This window comes from Tasmannia lanceolata, unplaced genomic scaffold (genome assembly GCF_043159265.1).
Source record: "Tasmannia lanceolata isolate RefF3 unplaced genomic scaffold, GAP_Taslan_0.1 ptg000009l, whole genome shotgun sequence".
Lineage (NCBI taxonomy): Eukaryota > Viridiplantae > Streptophyta > Magnoliopsida > Canellales > Winteraceae > Tasmannia > Tasmannia lanceolata.
In genome coordinates this window covers 250,318-275,717 of record NW_027518686.1, presented here as the reverse complement: position 1 = coordinate 275,717, position 25,400 = coordinate 250,318, and the positions used below count along the sequence as shown (strand labels likewise).

At 39.1% G+C, this 25,400-nt stretch overlaps 1 non-coding gene across 1 annotated transcript; it reads right to left on the bottom strand.

Moving 5' to 3' along the window:
- Positions 1-10,007: 10,007 nt before the first annotated feature.
- On the bottom strand, positions 10,008-10,081 carry TRNAR-ACG (transfer RNA arginine (anticodon ACG)). Its single transcript has one exon. It is a non-coding gene; the product is annotated as a tRNA-Arg (tRNA).
- Between the last annotated feature and the right edge of the window lie 15,319 nt (positions 10,082-25,400).

Sequence of the window (25,400 nt, the reverse complement as noted above, 5' to 3'; positions counted from 1 at the left end):
TTGTCTTTCTTAGCGATGTTATTAGAGAGTCTTTAACTCATTTGTCCTTTTAGGAGTGTTATTAGAGAATCCTTGATTCGTTTACCTTTGCTTTTGATAGCGTTATTTGTTTAGGGGTTTCCCTTATTTGCCCTAGCGTTTAGCCCTAGGTTTTTCCTTTGTATATTCCCTTAGGTCTTTGACCAAAAGGGTGAAAACTCTTTAAACTTCAAAAACATTGGAAATAGTTAGTTTTAAAATCCAAAAGCATTTGAAAACTTTAAAAATGTCAAAAATATTTGAAAAACATTAAAAAACTTAAATCTTTTGGATTGTTAGGTAGTATTAGGAGAGTTCGTTTCGAACTACGTTGGCTTGATCCTCTTCCGAGGTACGTAGTGCAGCTTGGGATTTATATCCCAAGTCCAGCCAAACTTTGTAAATAAATGCTTTAACCCTTTTTTTTCTTCGAAACCTTGTTTTCAACAAGATCTTCCTCTAGAGTTAGGAGTTTGTCCTAGATAGAGAGTTTTAGAGTTAGGAGTTCGTCTTTGATTTGTTGTGTGCCTGTTTGTGTTTGTTTTAGAGTTAGGGGTTTGTCCTAGCTAGGAGTGCCTCCGTCCGGTTAGTTGGCAATTCACATCGCCGACTGATGACTAGGTCTTGGATACGTTAGCAATCATATTGTTTTCCTTTGGGCACACAGCCTAGTTATACGTAGGTTGTAAGAACCACCTGCATTAGCTTAGGGCTAACTAGCATTTAGTTAGGGCATATAGGGAGTCCTAAAATCTACAATTCACTGGAATTTAAATAATCGTTCAAGAAGCTTTAATAACTAGTCCGGTCTTTTAGATCGAGTCTAAGATAGAGGTCTAGGTGTCTTAGGCATCCTAGCTTAGAATAGGGGCGAAGAACTACGTTGCCTTGATTCTCGTGGAGGCGGGGATACGTAGGCTTCTTTGGATGAACATCAGACCATCCGAGGACTCAGGCTAATCATTTAGAGTCTTAGGATTTGTTGTGTAGTCATCGTTTGTTTTGTTGTGTTTTCTTACTTTCTTGTGCAGACCTATACCTTTAGCTGTAGCATGCATGTGTTCGTCCACCAGAACTTAGACACCCTTTAGGCATGTCACTCATAACCTAGCTATGCTTAGGCAACACATCTTTCATTTTATTTTATGGGTGTTTATTATCTTTATCCTCAGGAAATGCATGCTTAGGTAGACGACTCCTGAGGATTGTTCCCATTTCACATGATTTTTGCCCAAAACTCTTCGAGGTTAATAATAAATGGCATAAGAGACCAAGTGTTCGCACTCGGGCGAATTTGGGGCGCTTTTCGGACCTTCTCCATTCGTCATCAGGCACGGACCTTTCGTATCTCTGGTTATCCATTGCAAACAGAGCATTTGTTTTGGTTCCATGGCGTGTCCATGGATGGCGACTCTGAGTTATTTTTAGGTACATCTTGGTTTCGAGCCCTGGCTCCTGATCAGGATGTATCTCATTCGTTTTGTATCGCCACTCATGCTATGCTGTGAGGGTGGCACCTGTTTCGAGAGTTCCTTGGCAGAGCTCTCCTTCACTTTGTGGAGATCCAGAGGGTGTTAGGGACTTGTTCCCTCACCGTCCTCGGATCGGGTTCCACAGTATTCATCTTGCTGCAAATTACAAACCAGATATATTGTCTCCAGAGATTGCTTTTAAAGGTGTCCAAAATTTAGGTTTTGACAGGCTTATTTCCACCAAAGTTTCAACACGACAGCATTTTTGGCATGTCTCCATATATGAAATTTCAGGCAAGACATATTTTGGTAGAAGGTTCCTAGGGCCTGATGTATAGTATTTTTCAGATCTTAAAACTTGTTGAAGTTATACACAGTTCATTTTTTGTCTATTTATGCTGTCACTTGCGAGCATTTGATCAATGAAAACAACCCAATTCCAACATTCATGAAAGCTCCAAAGACTACTCAGATTAACAAACAGAGAAGAAAGCCATATCTTTATAACTAGAGTCCAACAAAATACATCACTCACCCGTGCATGCTTTATAAGCATCTTTATTCATAGAGAAGGAAAACAGAACCTTCATCTATCTCCATAAGTACACATCTAACTCAAGTAGAGGGTGTTTATAAGCATAACTTTCATTTTAAGATGAAGAGCGGCCGCTAGGAGGGAAAAGGATGTGTTGCTGTTCCCTGTTGTATTTGATATCTTGGGCTTCCTTGTTGGAGATCCTGTAGGAGTTGGTGAGGACATCAAGGGGCATTCCTCTGAGGGCAGAGCGAGACCCATCCAGAGGACTCTTCATGGGAGATGCTAAGGTTTGGAACTCTACCCATTCGAAGCCGTTGTCCCCTGCCTTTTTTGTGGCCTCATAAAACTGAGGGACCACGAAGAGATCACCTTCCTTTACTCGTTCATTGAACTGACTCTAGTTTAAGAATTTTTATTAACCACTTGCTATTCATCTTGGTGCCTGACTTTGTAACATTCATTCTCTCTTCCGCTTTCTCAACGTTCCAAAAGTGGCAACCGAATTCCCAGAAGCTATGATCATGGTTGCAATGCCAACTAGGAATCCGACAGTACAGAAAAGAGCTTTGATTATCCCGAGCATCCAATCAACCGCTCTCAAATGGACAATTATTCACTGGCCCTTGAAATGAAGGGTTCAGATTATTCAAATTAATCATGTGGTGGGGACCATGACGATCGAGCGTTTTGCCTGTATAGTATGAGAGTTCAAGATGCCTACTAGAAAATTTTGGAACATTTTATAAACTTGACTTGGGCTCACCACATAATATCAACATGAATTGGATCCTTCATTGAACTACACCTCACCTCAAAATGATAAGAGGTCGGTTATTTTCCTTTTAAAATATTAGTGGGAAAAAGTATAGAAGAGCTTATTTCGTGCCACCCAGTTAGGTGCAAGCAAGGTGGAACAACCTCGTTGAAGCCCCAGTGAAGTAGTCTTAAATGGCTGGAAGGGATGGAAGATAACATAGGTGCAATAGATAATGGTGTTTTGGTCTTCTTATTCAAATATAATTTCTGTGATCACATTTTCCCAAGATGTTGATACACTAGGCATCTCTCAAGTAGCCATATAATAAGCCATCCAGCTAGTTTTCCATTTTATTTTTAATCATATCAAAAGACATAAAATGGAAAGCCAATTGAATCTTTAGGTATAGAAAAAATGAGTTCATGAAGTACATATTTTTATATTTGAAATCTCTTGAAATAATTCCTATACTTAGCTTTGCATTTCGAAATAAAAAAGACAAGTCTTACTACACTTCAAGAAATAACAAGAAGACAAGAACAAAAACACACTCTTTACAACGTATTCCTACAGATAGTCATTTCATTTTCAAATACTCTGAAATAGGTACCAAAAAGTCAAGAACAAAAAGGCAAGAACTCCAAGTGCTTTATTCGACCCCTTTTCATTCTGAAGTACTTTCGAGCGTCACAACAAGACCTTTAATTCAGCTACTGCTTCATTTGTCTCTTGCATCGACATGTTCAATCTGGATAACTCATCTCCCAAGCTTCTCAGATGGTTATTGGATTCCCTCTGGCACCCAACCAATCTGGATAATGCATCTCCCAATTCAGCTACCACTTCCTTCGTCTCTTGCGTTGACATATTCAATCTGGCTACATCATCTCTTAACCTTCTCTGATGGTTATTGGATTCCCTCTGGCACCCAAATTCCGGCTTGTTTAAAACATCATCCACCCATACAAAATAATTGCACCTCCAAGTAATACCATCCTGCGCGTTATACAGATGTAAGTTCGACCTTTGAAATTGCCAAGAAATAAAATTTCACTTAAACAATCTCTACTTACATTGAATTGACAGGAGTAGAAGATCCGTTCTTGGTTATCATTCACATCAGTCTCGGCTATTTTCAGACTAGCTTTCTTCTGACATTTACATTTAAGTACGGGGATTCTGAACATACTTGACCTTCCATCACTATTTGAAGATGAAGCCATCAATTTATTTTAGCTTCCTGCAAAATTAAATAAGAACATGCACCAAGCTATATGGAAAAAGCTTGTGAAATGAACGGGAAAGATGAGATCATCCGAGTATTTGTCAAAACCTCTAAAAACCAGTTCAATCTATTTTTGATGTTCATTGACAATAAAAAAAATGAGCTAAGACAATACAACTCGGAAAGTAGAATGGCAGGATCATCAAATCAAAGTCATGGCCTCCCACATCAAAACATCTGAGCACATAGAATAAATCAGTTCTTACCAGTTGTAAAAAAGCCCTAGTTCCTCCTCTGCCATTTAATTTAAAATAAATGAACATAGATTTATTGAGTGGAAAACACTACTTTCATCTTATACCAAATTATAGAGTATAAGATGAAACTAGTTTCAAAACCAAAACAGCAGCTACAAATGGATATAAGATGAAACTAGTTTCGAAACCAAAACAGCAGCTACAAATGGAAAAAAAATAAAAACAGCAGCTAGGGTTTCGAACCCAAAAAAAACCTTACCTTTCAATTCGAAATAGCTACAGATCTTTCAAAAGGAACGAGGAACGAGCTGGAATCCATGGCTTCAAAAAAATCTACAGATCTTTCCGAAAAAAAAAAAACCTAGCTTTCAATCGATGGCTTCAAAAGAAAAAAAATGAAGAAATCCGAGAGAGATCTTGAAAGAGGAGAGAGTTAGAGAGAAAGTACCTGATTTAATGTTGAAAACGAACGAGGAAGGAGGGATCCAAGCCAAAACCCCTTTCTTTTTTCTTTTTTAAAATCTCTGGAAACTCGCCCAAATCAAAACCCACAGTTGAACCCTTTTTGGGTTTTGCAACATTCAAAGCCGCACCAAGACCTGAGAAGAGAGCTCCGGCTTTGAAAAGAAAGCTTTGATTTGGGAGAGAAATTTAGCAAATGGGTTTAGATGAAATGGGTTCTCACCTGTTGAGATCCCACAGCTCCGGCTTTGATTTTTTAAATCTCTACAAATGGGTTAATGGGTTTTCTGGAAATGGGTTGGGTTTTGATTTGGGCGGTGAAATGGGTTTTGAGAGTGTGGGTTTTGAGAGTCTCTGCAAATGGGCGGAGAGGAGCTCTGCAAATGGGCGGTGAAATGGGTTTTCCTCGTTCGTTTTTAGCGTTGGAATGAGACTCAAATTTTATTCGATCTTTTCTCAAAAGAAATAATGGCTTGGATCACTCACTTATGATCTAACGGCTTATAAACTGGGAGGAGTAGAGTGGGTTTTCTGGTCGGTAGACCAGACTCACTTTTCTCTCTCTCACTTCTCTCTCTCTCTCTCTCTCTCTCTCTCTCTCTCTCTCTCTCTCTCTCTCTATATATATATATATATATATATATATATATATATATATATATATGGGAGCTCTCTAAGGAGACTCCATCTTCTCCCTCACATATTCTTTTTCTCTACCTTCTCCATCACAATAACATGGTATCAGAGGATATCTGATCCAATAACAAAAAAAAAGGTAAAGAAAAAAAGAGGAAGGAAGATCTCCCATTCTTGCTCTCTCCCTCCACTCTCTCGCGCCACGTGACCCCACCATCCCGCGGCCCACCCCCAATACGTCGTGCGTATTCCCCATACGCAACCCTAACCCACTACCCATCCTAACCACGTCCCCTCTTTCGCATTCCCACCCTCTCTGTCTCCATCGTGCATCACCCTCTCTCTTCTTCTTTCCCCCATCCGCAACCCTATCCTTGCCGTAACTCTCTCCTACATTTCCAAGGCCAAACCACTCCACGCAACCGTATCTTTGCGGTAAAAATCCCGTAATCCCCTTCTTCGTATTCCACCTCATCTTCATACCATAACCCTTCTTAGTACCCCCCCCCCCCTTCACAATACCGTAAACCCCATGTAAGCCCAATGATTTCCACCTTGGCATTCCCATCTTGTTTTGATCACTAATGTGTTTCTTGTCTTTAGTTGTAGATTTATGGTTGTATGCAAATCAAGGATGCTTGGATCAAGGCCTAGAGGCTTAGTTGGAGAGCATTTGGAGTGCCAAAGCATTTGGAGATCCAAGAAGTGAAGGTGACTTGAAGCCTTGAAGTTCAAGTAAAGATTGAAGTGTCTTTCAAGTCATTTTAGATTGTTTTTTCCACTTTTTTTGAGAGATGTTAAAGGCACATAACTATGTTCAAACACTGTCTATTAGGGTCCCAAAACATAATAAAATATGTGGGACAAGTCTTAGATAACACACCCAAAAGTTGAACATCAAAAGCTCAAAAAACTGCAAAAATTTGCTAGTCCGGTCGACCGCCGTACCCCTGTTGACCGCTGGACACATTTTGTTCAAAATAGATATATGCAAAATTAGCATGGTCGGTCAACCGACATACCTCGGACAATCGTAGAAGAATTCTGTTCAAAAAAAAAATCTAGCGCTTGAGGTGCAGTCGACCGAGGTAGGTCTGGGCGACCACGAGTAACATTATGTTCAAAATAAAAAAAGGCCAGTGCATGAGCCCCGGTCGACCGCCATACCCTGGTTAACTGGGAAAGTCAAATTTTCTAGCCATTAGAGCTCCAACGGCTAGTTTTTGGAACTTTTAAGAATTTACTATTTTGCCCCAAAACGGTTAGTTTTTTGTTCTAACTATATATGGGTTCTCTAACCCATTCAAACCCTTTTAACACTCTAAAACTCAATTTGAACATTTTTAAACAGTGGATTAATTTTGTTTTAGTGTCTCTCTCATCTCTAAGCAAAGAAGTGGAATGAGGCTTATCTTTGTACATCTTTTCTATCTAGTGTAACCCTTTGTTTAGGGATTTTGTTTTTCTTCCTTCAAAGATCGAATAGTAAAAGGGCGAGTGGTCTAGAGTCACAGAGCCATCTCCACATAGCAAGTGCCAGAGACGCAGAGCTTTCTTCTGTTGTAATTGGCTTGATCTCTGCCATTAAGGAGGTCGAGTAGTGAAGCCAACAAAAAGATCTTGGTTGAGTGGAATAGGTCCCTGGGTTGGACCGAACCACTATAAATCCGGTGCACTCTCATCTATCTCTCCCTCTCTATCTTCTTATGTGCATTTGATTTATCTTTGTTCTTGTGGTTTGAAATTTTAGTTTTGCCTTTGTTTTAAATTCCACATTTTTTGGCAAAATGTTTTTAAACCCAATTCACCCCTCCCCTATTGGGTTGCCCTTACCACCCTCAGTTGTTTTTCACCCCACGTTCCATATTCACACCCTATCTCTGGCGCCCAAGGTGGAAGTCGGATGTTAGGAGCAATCCATGACAAGTAGCGGATTCACTCTCAATGTAAGCACCAATCTGATGGGGCTCGAATCTGTACCCGAGTGTGAACGGCCTGGACCGGCGATGCTTCTTCCGAGGAGTGTACTTCGACCTGTGTCCTGCACCCACAGACAAGGGTTAAGGACCACCCGGAGTCGGAACTTCGGGGGGACCCTTCGACACTCAACAGATCAAGGCATCAGAAGGAAAAAGATAAATAGAATGGAGAGGGTGGTGGAGCAAGTGGATGGGGGTTTCTTACCTTGACCCTAGAACACTAGGGTTTTTTTTTGTGTTATAGAGTTCTCCTGTGTTTTCCTCTTCTTCCACGGGAATGTGGGAGTCACTTTGAATGGAGGGGGTCCCCCTCTGTATAGGCAGCAGTTCCGATATCCTGGGTGCGATGTTATGGTAACGTGGACCGTGTATATCGCTGGAGATGTCGCCGTGGTGGTGCATGCGTGTACGATCCTGGAAGATGATTCAACAGAATAGAAGATCTGGTGGTGAAAGATTGGCAGCTGGCTAAAGCTGACTCTAGTGCAGCAGAATTGAGATTTGGCGCAGATCTTGGCGATGTCAATTCATGATGGCAGTAAGCTCTCAAGGAGTTTTCTTGTGGGAGACACTATACGGGTCAGACAAGTGGATTGAGAGTCAGTCGGAGTTGGACTTGGCCTCTGAGATGGCTGAGTGATTCGGCGGAGGCTGTGGTGCCATGCGTCATGATCCTGTAGGTAGTCTCCTTCTGATGATTTGTTGCTATGTTACTTGTGCTGTTGGCCGGATCTTGTGCCACATGGCATGGTCAAATTTCATGCTCAACACTATCCAAGGTGGAATGTTCTTTCATTGAAAATTAGTTTATGATTTGCTGAGCTTTTCAGACTTTTACGAGGCAATGATTTCATAAGTTCCCAAAGAAAAATAAAGCGGAGGTCAAGATATTTAATGAGAAATTGATTTGGGGCGTGTGCGTATCAATCATGAACCGTCATTGTGCTGGCAAGAAGTTCTCACGATCGCTTCTTACAAACCCCATGTCTAAAATTCGGGATTTGCTAGGGACCATTGCAGAAGGCATTTCACGGAACAGCTATTGCGTGAGAAGCAGCCACCTCAGATGAATTAAATGAATAACACAAAATCTGAGCCAATGTGGCCGCACTTTCTTGCTACAGCCATTCCATGAAATGCCTTCTGCAATGGTCCCTAGCAAATCACCTAAAATTTTAAATTGGTTTGGTAAAACTTCTTAGGATGATCCAAACTGTTCATTTGATAGGATGGTCCTAATCCTCTTATCTGTAGAGGTTTCTAAATTGTGCAGTCCCTTATCAGATTGGAGGGTTATGATATGATCATCCTATGGAGATGATTTATAACTATCGTGCCGATGGAGTCCTAATCCGAACTTTATAACTATCATTGTAATCACCAATGCAAGACACTTTGGGGGTATTTTACCAAGTCATTTTCTTTGTAATTGATAGTGAAAATAGCGAATTTAGACAATTTCTCTCTTAATTTCACTGAGAATCTAGTGATATTGAACCCTATCGATCAGAGGGACAAGTAGATCAAACTGATGGCGAAGTTATTGATAGAGACGAGATTCTCCCATTTTCTTTTGAAGCTCAGGTTGTTTTTCGTAATGTCATGCTTAATTTAAATGTTGAATCACTAGTATAAAGTCAAGAGAATGAGCCAACAAATATTGGAAGCTAATATGGCTTTGATTGTGAAGGAATGGGCCTAAGCAAATATAAGATGAGGGATTTGGTAGGCAATTTCGCGGAAAGCTATTTCTCGGCTTACTTTTGCAGGAGAGAACAGCAACCTTTGTTCTCTCTTGCAAAAGTGAGTCGCGAAATTGCCTAGCAAATCCCCTAAGATGGAGGGTGAGTATCTCCCTAACAGTTAATATTATCAAATGTGTGTTCTTCTTTCTATGAGATATAAAACACAATCACTTTCAGATAGTGTTATTTATATGGATCTTTCATTGGATTAAAACATTGAAAATGCCCTCCTAACCGCATTGCATGGATGTAAATTACAACAACAAACGTTCATCTATAACGAAAAGATCAGTTAGATAAGATGCCTAAACTAACCGATCTTTATCAGCTGCATACATCGTAATGATAAACGGCTCGCTTTTTTACCGTTAGGAGTAGGTAACATGTTCCTTGTCTTTGTTTCTATTGCATTCTATCTCATCGTATCACATTATGTTCTGCGATATTTGAGAATCCCCGTCAATACCTCGGTGTAGATCCGGGATAATCCTTTGTTCCACAGCCCTGGGGCTATTTACAACTAGCCAATTTCAAATTCTCAGATGATGTACTAGCAGTGCATCAAAGATGCAGTCGTCGATTTTCCCGAGAGGCCACAATTACCGCGAGCAAACATATTAATGACGAGGAACGCATTTTTGCTTTGCTATGCTACTAATACTTGTATTTGTTCTGCTATTCTGCCCAAGCCTGGTTGAGGAAGAGTTACGGGAAGTAAAACACAAATATGCCTGATTCGGACCAGGCATACTATATTGAATGATTCCATCATTCACGATAAATAAAAAGAAAAAGTAAGGCCATTCCATTTCGACAAAAGACTCACACCCAAGTTCCATAGCTTTGGGTCCGCTATCCCGATTATGATTTTCCTACCCCCATAGGTAAAGGAAAGGTCCTTCCCTTTTGGGCCGGTTGTGGGCTAGGAGGGATTCGAACCCCCGACATCGTGGTTCGTAGCCACATGCTCTAATCCTCTGAGCTACAGGCCCCACCCTGTCTCCACTGGATCTGTTCCCGGGAGTACCCTAAAAAAGGAACCTTTCCTCTCCTCATTCATATTTCGGGTTAAGAAGATGTGAAAGCGTGTTTCTCTCTATAAGAACAGTGCGTTCCGAGGTGTGAAGTGGGAGAGAAGAGATGTCATAATTGGGGTTTTGAATAAGACGACCTTTTCATTTTTCATTTTTTTTTTCTTTTTGAATAAGTAATAAGAATAAGAGGTGTTAAGCTTTTTATCATCCTGGCGTCGAGCTTTTTTTCCGCAGGACCTCCCCCACAGTATCGTCACCGCGGTAGAGTTTAACCACCAAGTTCGGGATGGATTGGTGTGGTTCATCTACGCCTAGGACACCAGAATATCGAACCATGAATGAAGAAAGGCATGAGAGAAAAGCATATTGGTTAGTGATTGTGAGACCCCAATTCTTGACTGGAAGAGACACCAAAGGCCTCTGCCTTTCCATCCCTTGGATTGATAGAGAGGGAGGGCAGAGCTTTTGGTTTTTTCATGTTGTCAAACAGTTGAGCAATGAAAATAGATGGCGAGTGCCTGATCGAATTGATCGGGTCATGTAGGAACAAGGTTCAAATCTCTCGGTCTGTTAGGATGCATCAGCTGCATACACCACTGCACTTCCTCAGGTGAGGGGTATTTTTGTTCTATACACATATAAATAGAGAGGTGTCGGTCCTTAAGGTATTCTGCCCCAAATTATTTCGGCTTCTACTGATGTGATGATCACGTGAGTGCACCGACAAGGTGCAGTGATATGAAAAGAAGGGAAATGATATATTGGCCTCCTTTTCTTCCTTGGGCCACCCCCTTGTAGTGTAAAAATAATAGTCATAATTAGGGGTGCAACTTGGGTCGGGTTTTACCTGACCCGCATCGAGCCGACCCGAAAATAACATGGGTCGGGTTTATAAATCATGGGTCTCGAGTAGGGTCAAGTTTTAAATTGGAAAACTAGACTCAATTTTGGGTAGGGCCGGGTTTAAAGAACAAAAACCCGAAACCCGACCCAACTCATATGGGTGTACTGTGGCTTTCTTAAATATCTCTTGGATAACATAGAAAATTATTTTCCAGCATATTGATACAATTGTTTTCATTGAGGTCATCATGTTTGTTATGCGACAATATAGTGTCCCTCTTATCTTTATACATTTGGTGACATAAATTTAGAGACTTTTTGTGTGAAGATTTTTTTTTTTTTCTATAATCTTTAAAATTAGTCACTATCCCACGCTAAAAAATGAAAACCCGACCCGACCCGACCCGAGAAACTATCTTGGGTAAGGTCGGGTTTACGAATCTTGGGTCTTCCGGTAAAAAATTAGACCTGACCCGCCCGACCCGAGTTGCAACCCTAGTCATAATTATAATTACACTAGAGTGGGTGGCCCAGGGAAGAAAAGAGGGCAACTATATTACTTCCCTAGCCCTGTTTTGGATTGCAGGAATTTTTTGGAAAAGTTTGGAAAGGGAAAATATCTCTAAATTTTCTTACTTTTTTACACTTGAAACAAGATAACTTGAACCAAATTACACTTTCAATTTATGATAATATCCCTCCAAATTAACTATTGCCACATCATTATCCTCTAAATAGTGGAAATAGAAATTTTTCCAAAGAATGTTTTTCTTGCAATCCAAACAGCAATGAAAGTGCTAACAAGTCCTAACAGGACATGCTTGTTTTAGGATTGTCCCAGTGTGTTTGGATTTACGAAATCAGGCACTAGAATCGCCATCATATTCCAATTTTGATCCATTTCGGTATTTAAGTAGTTCAAAAAAAAAGAAGAATTAACGCCTGAAAATACGTGCAAGTTATATCGAAATTTAGGATGAAACTTTAGGAAGTAGTCGAGTAAGCACAATGACACACTCAAAAGCCACCATTTGACCAAAAAAGCACTCGTAATGGTTTAAAAATATTGAACACCTAGTGATACAACTCATATTCTCTCATTTCTCATTGCGCTAGCAATGCATAAGATTAAACCTTATACAAAATACAAAATTTGATATATGAAAGTCTATTAAATAATATTATATATATAATAAAAATAGGCTTCTGATGTTAGTGCTGCCATGTTTTAATAACCGCACAAGCTCTCTTGTCTTTTCTTTTGTAATTGGCTTATGAGAGCTTTTTGGGATTGTAATAACAGTTTACAGCGGTTTATATAATAAAAGACAGCATGTGTGTGTGCAATTATCAAAACATGGTAGTGCCAATATCAGTAGCCTAAAAATAATATGCTTGAATATAACATGGGATTTGTCAGGGTCCATCGCAGAAGACATTTCACGGAAAGTCTGTTGCACGAGAGAGCAGCCACATGGGCTTACTTTTCAACGGATTTTGTCATTAACATATGCCCCTCTGATATCATGTCGACCCTTTGTATTGAAGTGTAAATGATTAAATAACAACAAGTCTAACCGCTTAAGCTTTTGGAGTAATTGGTTGTTTCTCATGGTATAGAGCCATTGCTTCACGGCAAGTCATGGGTCCAAAAGCTAACAACTCCGTGATATTAAAAATCCTGACAACCTAAAGAATAAAATAAGAGGGGCCACACATGAGGGGGATGTTTAAGTATCAATGATTAAATACCACCAACTCTAACAGTATAAACTTTTGGAATAATTGGTTGTTTCACACTTTGACATGGCTACACGATCCCCAAACCAAAGAGTATGCAACATGCAACATGCAACATGCATAGTTCTTGCTTGAACCACAAAGATGAAAGGCTTTTACATGTGGATAAGGTGGTCCATGCACCAGAAGGCTGACAACAAAGTAAAGACCGCACCATCTTACAAAAGATAATTAGGAACAGTAGTGCCTATAGAAAACGATTGAAAACCTTCAAGGAAATCAAGCTCAAGTAGAAAGTACAGTTCCCACCTCTTTTTGTGATAATCTATACGTAGAGATGTTGTGAGCATGACATCGATTATAGAGTGAGAGTCCATCTACCTTCAAGGAAATCAAGCTCAAGTAGAGTGTACAGTTCCCACCTCTTTTTGTGATAATCTATACGTAGAGATGTTGTGAGAATGACATGGATTATAGAGTAAGAGTCCATCTCTCTTTCTTGAGTAAAGGAATCCAGCTACACACCATCCATAGGCCACTAGTTGATGCTCTCTTTTGAATATAAAACATAAGTCCTCATCATAAGATAGTGATATGTAGAGGGACACAAAGAAACCCACATCCATTAACACAAGAATTAGCAATCTTAATCTCACCAGTAATCCCATTTCTGCTGTCTTTGCGCGCTTAAATTCCAAATCACCACCTTCTGGGTTTTATCTAAATGTTTAGAAAACATTGTTACGACACTGAAATCGCTCTTATTTCTCATGTTCTTACGTGCATTTTACTATAATTGATGTTTAACATTACTGTGATTATCGTTGTTTTAGCTTTTATTTAAACTGTTTTATCAAAAGAGATGGTTTCTTTATGCAACTCTCTCTCTCTCTCTCTCTCTCTCTCTCTCTCTCTCTCTCCAATGATTAAGAAACCTATACATCATTAAACAGTGTTGTATGTTGAAAGTTATTTGCTTAGAGAAAGATGTTTTCCATGCTTGACAGAGATGTGACATAGAGAGAGTTGTACGCACCTTAGCTCCTTGGGACTTCAAATGGGAAACGAGTAGTGTAAGGCTAAAGACATCGCACCACTTAAGATAGGAAGTAGCTAGTATGGCCCTCCCCACATGACTCTCACATGGCTACATGAGAAGCTAGACCATTATATATACCAAATAGCTTTAACACGACTGTAGGAAGAACCACAAAAGAGGACCTTTCATACAAGCATTCAAAACTAAAAAGCAAAAGCATTTTTGTCGGAGTCCCATTTCAGTCATGACCCTCAATAGCCCAATCAAGAGCACCATTATCAGGGTCCATTTGTTTGGTCAATATGTCACTAACTAAATTGTTAGTTTTTTTTTCCCTAACCTCTGTTGGAATTTCCATAATGGGGTGATGTCAATCTGATCCTAGGGATTGAACTCCTGTGTATTGGCTTAGTGTTAGGGTATTAGGATTTGGGGTTTGGGGTTTGGGGTTTAGTGTTTAGGTTCGATCGAAGGCGGGTCCAATTTAGCTAGAATTTAGGTATACAAAGGATAACACATGTCAGGTAAGATTAAGTGCAGGATCATATAGCATGCCAAATGTGCGGTTGTTCGGCGTAAAGCCAACCAAGCGCATGAATAGGAAGAAGATGGTCTTCTCAAGACTGGGCCAAAAGATGCTGCAGGCCTTCAAAGGGAAAGTTTGAAAGCTCCATGGGCTCTTCATTAGTAGTAGCAGTCTCACCATATAAGAACCACAAGTTGGTTGGAATAAATTTGTAAGGTTTGATGGCTATGTGTACCTTGATTGAAACCCTTCATATCTTTGTTTAGATAAAGAGTAAGACAGCCAAACAAAGCACATGTTGTATAGTGTGAGGGGCCCATCTTTGAGGATATATGTGTTTCCCCCTATTGATGACTTACCAACTAAGTAAACACCTATTGATTTAAAAGGAATTTCACAATTCCAATGAGAAGATATTTCAATCTCACTTTGAATGGATGTTTTCCCCACCAATTTCCGCCCTTGTCTTTAAATGTACTAGTTTCTACTTGGGTCTTTTTTCTTCAATTTACTTTAGAGCCCGCTTGGATACCCCTTGGATTTGGATTTGGAGGTGAATTTGGATTTCCAAAATCCATGGATTTGAAATCAAGAATTTTAAAATTCACAAATTTATAAATAATGCTTGGATGACCACGTATAGATTTGGATTTCAAATCTAAATTATTATTATTTTTTTATGGATGCCCTTTGGATTTGAATTTGAAATCTAACAAGACCAAAAAGCCCTAAAATACTTGATATAGGAGCATTTCAACCATTTTCCATGATCCATGGGTATTCTAGTAATTTTACCCTATTTGGGGGTATTTTGATCATTTTTTATGTCTTAAGGGTGTTTTAGTCATTTTCCATGACTCAGGGTATTTGGTCATTTTCACCCGGTATAGGGGTATTCCGGTCATTTTGCATGACACGGGGGTATTCTAGTCATTTACATAATATGGCGTATTTCTATCATTTTTACCTCATGAGGGTATTTTTAGTCATTTTTCATGAGCCAAAGGTCATTTTTACTTTATATAGGGGTATTTTGATAATTTTCCATGATCTTTGGGTATTTTAGTCATTTTACCCTATTTGAGGTTATTTTGATCATTTTATGTCATAAGGGTGTTTTAGTCATTTTGCACGACTATGGGGTATTTTTGTCATTTTTACTTGGTATAGGGGTATTTCAAGTCATTTTACCTAATATGGGGTATTTTTATCATTTTTATCTCATGACGGTATTTTTAGTCATTTTTTATGAGCCATGAGTCATTTTTACTTGATCTAGGGGTATTTTAGTAATTTTCCATGATATTGGGGTATTCTAGTCATTTTACCCTGTATGAGGTTATTTTAATCATTTTTATGTCATAAGGGTATTTTAGTAATTTTGCACGACTCGAGGTGTTTTGTCATTTTTACCTGGTATAGGGATATTTCGGTCATTTTGCCTAACTCGGGGGTTTTCTAGTCATTTTACCTAATACGATGCATTTTGATCAATTTTTAATGTCATGTGGGTACTTAAGTCATTTAACACTTTTTTGGTATATTTTGGTCATTTTAACCCCCTTACGGGTCAGATTTAGATTTTTAAATAACCTCTCGCAGAAAGGATTTATAAATCCAAAAAATTACACTAGCATGAGGAATTTATAAATCTTGTGGATTTCACTCAAATCCAAATCCAGATGTCATAAAGGCTTGCCAAACACCGAATTTGGATTTAAAAATCCAAATTCACCTCCAAATCCAAATCCAAAGGGTATCCAAACGGGCCCTTATAGGGAAATGATATCTCAACACCTTTTAACAGCATTTTTTATTTTTACCCCTTCTGTTTGGTCTGGTTGCCTCCCCTAGGTGGAAAAGAAAGTGAAAAGGATAGATGTGAAAAGTGAAAAAATAAAAAAGAACAGATGTTTCATTTTGACTGTTCAATTTGTCTTTTTCACTTCCCTTGGGCTCTGTTTAGATGCTAAAGCATTCTAGATGCCATGTAAACTTTGGGAAAACCATGAGCTTTTCTATGCTTGGATGCAAGTTAATCAAATGAGGGAGAGATAGAGAGAAAAAAGATAGAGAAAAGAGAGGATTACCTATGAAATTTTGTCTTTTTTTAGATATTTCATATGGAAAAAGAATTGACGCCATGTCACTTACGCCTTTTTTGTTATCTCAGAATCTCTAAGGATTTGTGTGTTACTTTGGAAAACAAACACACTTAGTAATCCAAAAGGTGCTCTTTTTTTTTTGCTTAGGGAATGCTTGAGGATCCCTTGCAACTGGCATCCAAACAGACGGGGGTGGGGACAACCAAAGGGAGCATAAAGAGCAAGCAAAAGGGAATTTGCCAGGCAATTTTGAGGAGATCCATTTCGCGGTTCAGTTTTCCAAGAGAGAATAGCCACTTAGTAGCAGATTTTGTCTTATTCATTTAATTCATCTGAGGTGGTTGTGCTCTCATGCAAAAGTGAGCCGTGAAACCAAATCCTTATTTCAAATAATAATATTTTAACTTCAAAACTTTGTAAAATTATATGCAAATAATTTCCAGTGGTATCCAAAGATACCCCAAAACTCTTTCACATTTATGAGAACACTCGACAGTATAATACCTTTTAAGTGTATTAATAAGTAGAACTACAACACCAAATACTCATCTTCTAGCTTAGGTTTACAGACTAACCATGACTTGGTAGATCTTTCAGATGAAAATCTGATCTTTGAGCAATGGAAGATTTCTAAGGGCATTCAAAGAAGAGATAAAAGTCATAAAACCATGAACAGGAATATACCCATCTAATGGCTAGTGTTCAAGTCTCAACCCAACACTACAAAGAGCTAAAATTTGAGTGGTCTGCATAAGCTTTACAAGAGGAAACATGGTAGCTATATCTACTTTCTTCTTTTCCATATTTTGGCAACCATTTACTTGATATGGGAGAAAACTAACTAAAATTCCAGCAATAGTTCTTAAGGATTAAGCTGAATAATATCAGTAACAGATGAATCAAGTGCTTTGTGGCTTCAACCCATATAGAGATAAATTTCTGGCCTTTATCTAATCAAACAGCATGAGAGCCACTTACTAAGGAACAATGTATTTAGTTTTAAGCAATTGGCTTCAGTTTTTCAGTTTACATACCTAAACAGCAGAGCTGGATATGCAGAATCTGCTGTAAACATCAACCATCTCCTCATGCATCCAGTCCATCAAGACCCTGCATTTGGAAATCAACAATTGGAACCTTCAGATATATTATAAGAAAATCCCAAGCTTTCGGGATCCAAATGTTCAGTAACATCCATAAAATCAACACTGCTAGAACTATCTAACCCTCTTCTACTAGACTTCGTATCAGAATGTAAAATTCTGTTCTCATTGGGGATTGGCCTGTTGTCTGAATTGCTGGTGAAAACTGGCTTATGAGCTTCTTCCTCGGAGGTCTGGTTTGAAAAGGAGAGAGGATTAACAGGTTTAGATATGAATGAAAGGTGACCTAAGAAGTTGAGAAGTGAAGGAACATGGGTCTTGGAGATGGGCTCATATTCACTAGAATCTGAATGAGATGAAGCAGACAAACTACTGTATGGTATTGCTGAATTTCCCTACAAAGTGTTTACACCCATGTTAAGTTATTTGAAGTGGAATAAGAAATGGCTATTCGCATCTCTTGTTTTGGTATCTGCATTCCTATATTTTAAACTTCGATCATTGACTCCTTGAATCCCCCACAAGATGTCAACAGACAATGAGAGAATTTTATATGAGGGTGTGGACCCCGATCCGAGAGAGGGAGCGGGCGGCGGTGAGGGACGAGCCCCACGCGCTAAGGTCTCTACAGATCATCCACGTGAATGGAGAGCTCTACCAAGGAACTCTCAAAAGAAAATGCCTCTCACAGCATGAGTGGCGATACAAAGGTGAGATACCTCTCGATTCGGGGACTAGCCCAGATTCGAGGCGTACCTTAAACAAAGAAGAGTCGCCATCCAAGGAAAGTGGGCCAAGGATCCCATACTATGCTCTGTTGCAACGGATAACCAGAGATATAAAATAGGGTTCGGTCAAAATGGGGTGTCTACAGAGGGGGGCAAATATCAGCTCCCAAACAATAAATGATACCAGGCCGTATTATTCCAAGCTGCTGATCTGCTATGCCCTAACTGTGGATAGGTCATGCCCCTTAAACTAGAAGCCCACAAATGGACAGTTAAAAGAAATGAATGCCAATGAATCTCCACTAAATAGAGGTTTAAGATAACCCCACCGAAGTATTTTGGTTCTGGCAATACAAATGAAAAATATTCATTTACTGTTGTGATCTGATATCATTAATAGAAAATGGCAAGAAGACTCCCAGAAGGCACAAGATTATAAATATGAAAGGTGAAACAGAGACCAAGGTTTCGTGTGTCAGCTTCGGTACGCGTTTCGGTAGTGATGGAGATGAAAACATGTCAGTTTTAGATGGAAATTTCGGTGGAAATCCTGTAAAATTATGAAAATATATGAACATTTGCAAATTATGGATATTTAAGATGGAACTTCGGGAAGTGCTAGAATAAGCACAAATACACATGCAAAACCATCATACAACAAAAAACCACATATATAATGGTTTAACAACATCGAAAAGCTACTGGCATGTACTCTCACGCATGCATGATGAAATTTATATAAATATTTATGCAATTCACCATCCCTTTCTACGTGTGTTTCGATGGTGATAGAAATGGAAACATTTTAGTCATTTTGTGTCGGTTTCGACGGAAATTTAAAACCATGCAAGAGACAAGGAAGAGAAAGAACTCTACCTATCTTTTTTAGACGGGACAAATAACTTGGGAGAAAAAAGCAAGAACAACCAAAGGGATGATGAATGTGCTGAGTTTTTTTTTTTGTTAAGAAAACAAATGTAGAAACTGCCAATTTTCAAGACAGCCTTGAATTGAATCAGTTTAGGTTCCAATTTGGCTTACCAAATCTTTAACCATACGTTCGATCTTCCTATTATATGGAAGAGAAAGAACAAAAAAAATGCAAGATAGATAAAAGGTCACTCCAGTAACAGCATAGGCTTGAAGAAGTGACTTCTAGTCATGTATAGCTGCACATTCTAGATACTTCGAAATGGGTGGCATACCCAAATTTTGATGCTCTGTTTATGATCATGATACCCACCTTGCCATAACAAGATGAAAAGACTCATGCAGTTAAACTGGCTTCTTTACGTGCTGCATGTCCTAAAATGACAATAAGTCTTAATTCTTATTAGCTCCACAGAAGTTTTATGTAACATCATAGTAGGAATTATCTTTTGATTATACCAAACCCATTTTTACCAAGAATTTATAAAAACAAAGTGCAAACGTCAACTATTCATACATGAAATTATAAATATAAATGTAGATTAAATAAGGATTGAGAAATATAAACTGGGTTACGGGATCCAAATGTTAGGACGACTACTATAGCTACACCTACAATAGTTTCATCCTACGCCCTTTTCTTCCCTTTTCTGTCAATGTTGCCAATTCCCAGAAGACTGATTTATGTACGCTCGTGGATACAGTTGCCCAACTGCTGATTTATGTACCCTTATGGATACAGTTCCCCAACTACTTTCTTCGAATAGGCCTTGTTCATTCGCGAGACAATTCTTCGCTCCAGCTTAGAGAAGCTGTCCACTCAGCCATCTCTCCCAATTGAAAAAGGAAATAGAGAAACCGGTTAAACTTGACATGGCAAACACCTATGATCGTTTGAACCATATGTTCTTTTTTTTTTTTTTGGTAGGTAAGCTGGGATTGAACCCCTGACCTGTAGGAGAACAAAGCCTAGACCATTGAGCTAGAGGCTCGATCCTGAACCATGTGTTCATATTCATAACTCTCCTCAAATTTGTCCTCTCCCGACAAATGGCAAACTGGATCAAAGCATGTATATTGGATTGCCCTATCAATGGCACTTATCAACTCTAAGACAGATTCCTTCAAGGCGAGTCGTGGACTGAGGCAAGGATGCCCCCTTTACACAGATTCTATCCGCAAGTATATGAACCAGGAAAATTTTCTTACTGATCCATTAACAACAAGTAGATGTACACCAGGGAATTGGTAATGTGCAATGAGAAGTTGGTAGAAAAAGTAGTGGATACACTTCTTGATAATGGGATCCACGAGCAACCAATGAGGGGCGGTCATAATCAAGTTTACAAGTTATTTTCAGATGTAATTGAAGGCACAAAGGAAAGATTTAGTGAGACTCTACTTGGTAAACGGGTAGATTATTCGGGGCATTGGGTCATTGCTGTGGGCCCTTTGCTTTCATTACATCAATGTGGATTACCTAGATAAATAGCAAGAGCACTCTTCCAGACATTTCTCATGGCACAAGCAAGTGACAGAGTGCTCAATTTTTGAAGAGAGACAATAATGATTGGTGTGTGGTTTACTCGTACAGGCTATTCTACAAATACGAATAATAATTATTTCAAGAGGAAGATACATATATACACATACATATATCGTATAACCGTATAATTCATGTTGTTCAACCAAAAGCTACTTAGCAAATTGTAAAGAAGTTGTCAGCATGATCTTATTGGTGATTTAACAGGAAAAAGAATAACACATAGGTAGTATTCTAAAACTAGAACAGATACACAAAATTACCAATTCAACCACACAGGATCAAGATTTGAACCAGTAAAGTAAGGCAATTTCTTGCATAATAACAAATAAGTTAGTTGAGTACTAAAAACTGGTTCAGTTTTCATAATAAATTTTACATAATATCGAAGGTAGGAGGTGTAGAATTAGGTGTAGGTAATTGAGAGAGAGAGAGAGAGAGAGAGAGAGAGGTGGTGGGGGGGGGGGGGGGGGGGAGGGGGAGACACACCACTCGTTACACAATAGAAGGAGATGAACTAATTCTGCATACTTGTGTTTGAAGAGTTGTTGTTGTTATTAATAGGGTTGATACCATACAATATAGATGGCAAATGCCATATTTACATTGATCTTTTACAGTATGAACTAATTGAAACATTGCCAATCCTTTAACAATACAAGAGGAAAGAATGGTTGGCTGCCATTTTCCTTAATTGGAATGTATCTCACGAGAGATCCATGTGATCCTCGTGAGATCTAAGGTTTCCTAACACCCTCCCTCAAACTCATGTGTGGTGGTAACACATTAAGTTTGTCACGAAACCAAGAAAAACGCTTGGTAGGTAACCCTTTGGTGAGACCATCGGCCACTTTTTTTCTTCTTCTTTTTTTATCATTAATCAGAGTTAGGCAAACCCCAAAACCAGAATACAAAGAGGGAAAAAAAATTTACAATCTAACATAGGTGGTTCCAAGGGAATCCTCCTTTACAATATCAACCAGATTTGGAGATATAGAGAGATCATTGAAATGAAGGCCTTTGATGGGGAAATCAGCTTTGGATAACAGATCTGTGGCTCTATTTGCTTCCCGCCAGATGTGGGAGACTTTCCACCGTTTGAACTTTTAAAGAATCTCCTGAATGTCAGCAAGAGCCCCTCTTCTTTTCCAAGGGCAGGGGAACAGACCTCTGATAATGTTAATGGCTAAGAGGGAGTCGGACTCAATCCATACATCATCAATATGCAAAGAGTCTGCAAGTTTTACTCCTTGGAGAATTGCTTCGAGTTCTAGTTCATGGATTGTCATAAGATCTCGGGGGACAGAGTACGTGGCTATGACTGAACCATCAATTGCTCGAAGAAGTCCACCAATAGAAGCTTCCAAGTCACTTAAAGAAGCATCAGAGTTCAGTTTTGTGCAACCTGCACAGGGGGCAACCCAAACACAGTACCTTTCAATCTTTTTGGGCGTCAATAAAGGAAGGCTGTAAGCATTTGCTAAAGCTATGTCATTTGCATTGCCTGAACTGTTTAACTTAAGGTAAATACATCTGGTTCTTATACTTCTAAGGACTTCCATTAGAATGTTCTGTTTGTGTCTAGCTTTCTTTCCATGGATTCTGTTATTTCTTTCTAACCAGATGAAATGAATGGAAGCCGTAAAACCATTGGCCACTTGATCAATGCAGGCAACATATTGTACTCGTAAGAGACCCCGCGCAACACGTTCACGTATAAAATGGTAATTGACCTTGATGTGTTTCGTACAGGCATGGAATACAGGGTTAAAGACTATATATGTAGCACTTAGATTATCACAGTGTACCACTGGACGGGAAGATCCATAGAGGCCTAATTCTTTCATCAAAGATTGAAGCCAACACAGATCCGCACGATACTCAGCTTCCGTGCTTGATCTAGAGACAGTGAGTTGTTTCTTTGAGGACCACATGACTAGATTGGGACCTAAGAAGATGCAACTGCCAGTGGTGGAGCAACGATCATCTGGAGACCCCGCCCAATCAGCATCCGAGAAAGCTTTGATCATCTGGGACCTAAGAAGATGCAAATGCCATATTTACATTGATCTTTTACAGTATGAAAATGGTCAAATGTGGAGTGATTTAAGCTATACAGATTATAGATGGAAACTAATTGAAACATTGCCAATCCTTTAACCATACAAGAAGAAAGAATGGTTAGCTGCCATTTCCCTTAATTGGAATGTATCTCACGAGAGATCCATGTGATCCTTGTGAGATCTAAGGTTTCCTAACAGGAGGAACTCAGCACAACACTTTTAAATAAAAATTGGAGAGAAAGAGTCAATAATTATGGTGAAATGGGTTATGTTACTTGATGGGCCTATTAGGTCTGTCCCAGTTAATTTTAGACTTGAATGAAAGATTCAAGAATGAATATACATCAAGATGTGAGTAATATCGAGTTCTTAAGAGTAAGAGCATCTTTCAATCACAGGATATTGGTTTGTTTACTGGGCATGGAATGATTCTGATTTGGCATGTACATGCCATACGCCAATGGTTTTGGAGTTGAATATGATTATTTGTGAATAATAATTAAAATGGTCTTAGAAACAACATAGTTAGATGTATAAATGGGCACGGCCTAAAGTCTAATCATATCCAAAAAATGGTCTTAACCAGGCCAAATCCTAATTTGAGATATTCATTTTCAACAAAAGTTGTGATTGAATATACACCATTGATACAGCTTAATTGTTTAAGACCCAAATGTGAATTAGATATAGGCCCAAGTGCGAATTAGATATTGTCACAAAATCTTTGGGCCTCTTTGGATGCCACCTTGATAATTTTTTATTTGCAAATAAAATTATTCCAATTTAATGCATTTTTTTTGCACGCGAGAAATTAAAGCATCTTTGAAAGCCAGTTAACTATACCAAATTGACATCCTCACTTTCTTGTTTCAACAATGGCACTCCAATCTTTACTTTTACTCTGTTTTTTTTTTCTTTTTTTGTAATTTGCCTTTAAAGGTCAATATAGTTCCATTATTTTTATAACGGCTTTATTAACCACTTTTCTAATTGGCTTTTACTTTTTTTAATTTGCCTTAGTATTGGTTGTAAATAACCAAATAGATTAAATGATGAAAAGTCAAAGAACATTAAATGCACTTTGGTGATTTACAACCAATGAGGGTGCCCTTTTATCTCTTTTTCGGAAGGTTGCCCTTCATTTTAGAACTCCTCTAGAATCTAAGTAACTAACCAGTCATGCGGGTTCCATACTGAGACATCCAATTGTCAGCCCTAGGCTGATTATTGGACTCAAAATTTTGGTTGGGGGCTCACAATCCCGGATGCCACAATTTGAAACAGACAGTGCCTGATGGCGTCGGAATCCGGGTCTGCGATCGCGTCGTGGGTAGAGGGCCTCCGCTGGGGTCTGCAATCACAAACAGAGGGGTCAGGGAGGTCCAGGGTGGGTCCCGGACGACCACTTCGACACCCAAGTCAGATTCCGGACCAGCAATATAATAAACAACAAGAAATGGCTGAGGTATGATCAGGTTTACCGAGACCAATACGCAGGTTCTTTCTCTGATATCTGGGAGGGCGGACGGGTCAAAGGGGGCGGGTAGGAAAAAAAGGGAGCGGGGGGGGGAGGGAATAAGGCGTCCAGCTCCTTCCCCTCTCTTGCTTAGGGTCCTTTCCTTTAATGGTGCCTCTTTTTTAGAGTAGCTCCTTTCCTTTGGCCGGGTTGGAAGGGGGGAAAGGATGGGATCCAATTCCCTTTCTTTTTTCTCGAATCGTTTTTCTCCTTCTTAGAGACTTAATGGTGTATTTATACTTTGATCTCGCATGCAAATCATCTTTAAGGGGCGCCACGTGGACCTTTTTATCATTTCAGAGAGTGCCTTCGTGTGTGGCTTTGTTGTATAATCTTGCCCATAATCGTGATGAAGTTTTTGGAGGCGGGGAGGTGACACGTGGCAGAATCACGTGGTCTTACCGTGTACTAAGGTCTCTTTTAATCATGATTAGGTTCTTCCGCCGCATGGGTGACACGTGGTGGGATCCAACGGTCCGTCGTGTTTATGCCCTATCAGTGCCTTGTAGTTCGAATTTTTATAATGGCACTCCCAACTTTATAAACCACTTTTCTATTTGACTACTGTGAGTATTCTTGAAAGGGAAATGATATATTCACACTTTTTCCTTACTTGGGCCAGAGCTTATAGTGTAAAAGGGTATCATAAACATGGTTTCAAATTTCAGTTTCTGAATGCATTTCGGTCCCCACTGAAACTGAAATTTTAGTCGAAATCTATCGAAATCAATTAAAAAAAGATTTTATCTCATACGGAATTTCAACTGAATTTCGGCTGAAATTTCGGGAAAATATTAAAAAATAAACAACATGGAATGAAATGAAATGGTACCGAAACCGAAATTAAATTTCGTTCCAAATTTCGTAAATTTCGGTAATTTCGTCTCGAATAAAATAATACTTTTTTTCCCGTTAAAGAATTTTGATCGAAATTTCGTCCTAAAAAAACAGAATTTTGTGCGGCAATACCAAATATCGCCTGAAAATTCAGGATTTAGGCTGAAATTTCGGATAAGTCCGAAATTTTAGCCGAACCCGAAATTTAAAACCATGGTCATAAATACATTAGAGGGGTCTGGCCTAGGGAAGTAAAGGGGGCGTGAATATATTGCTTCCCTCTTTGAAAATGTCTAGATGGAGC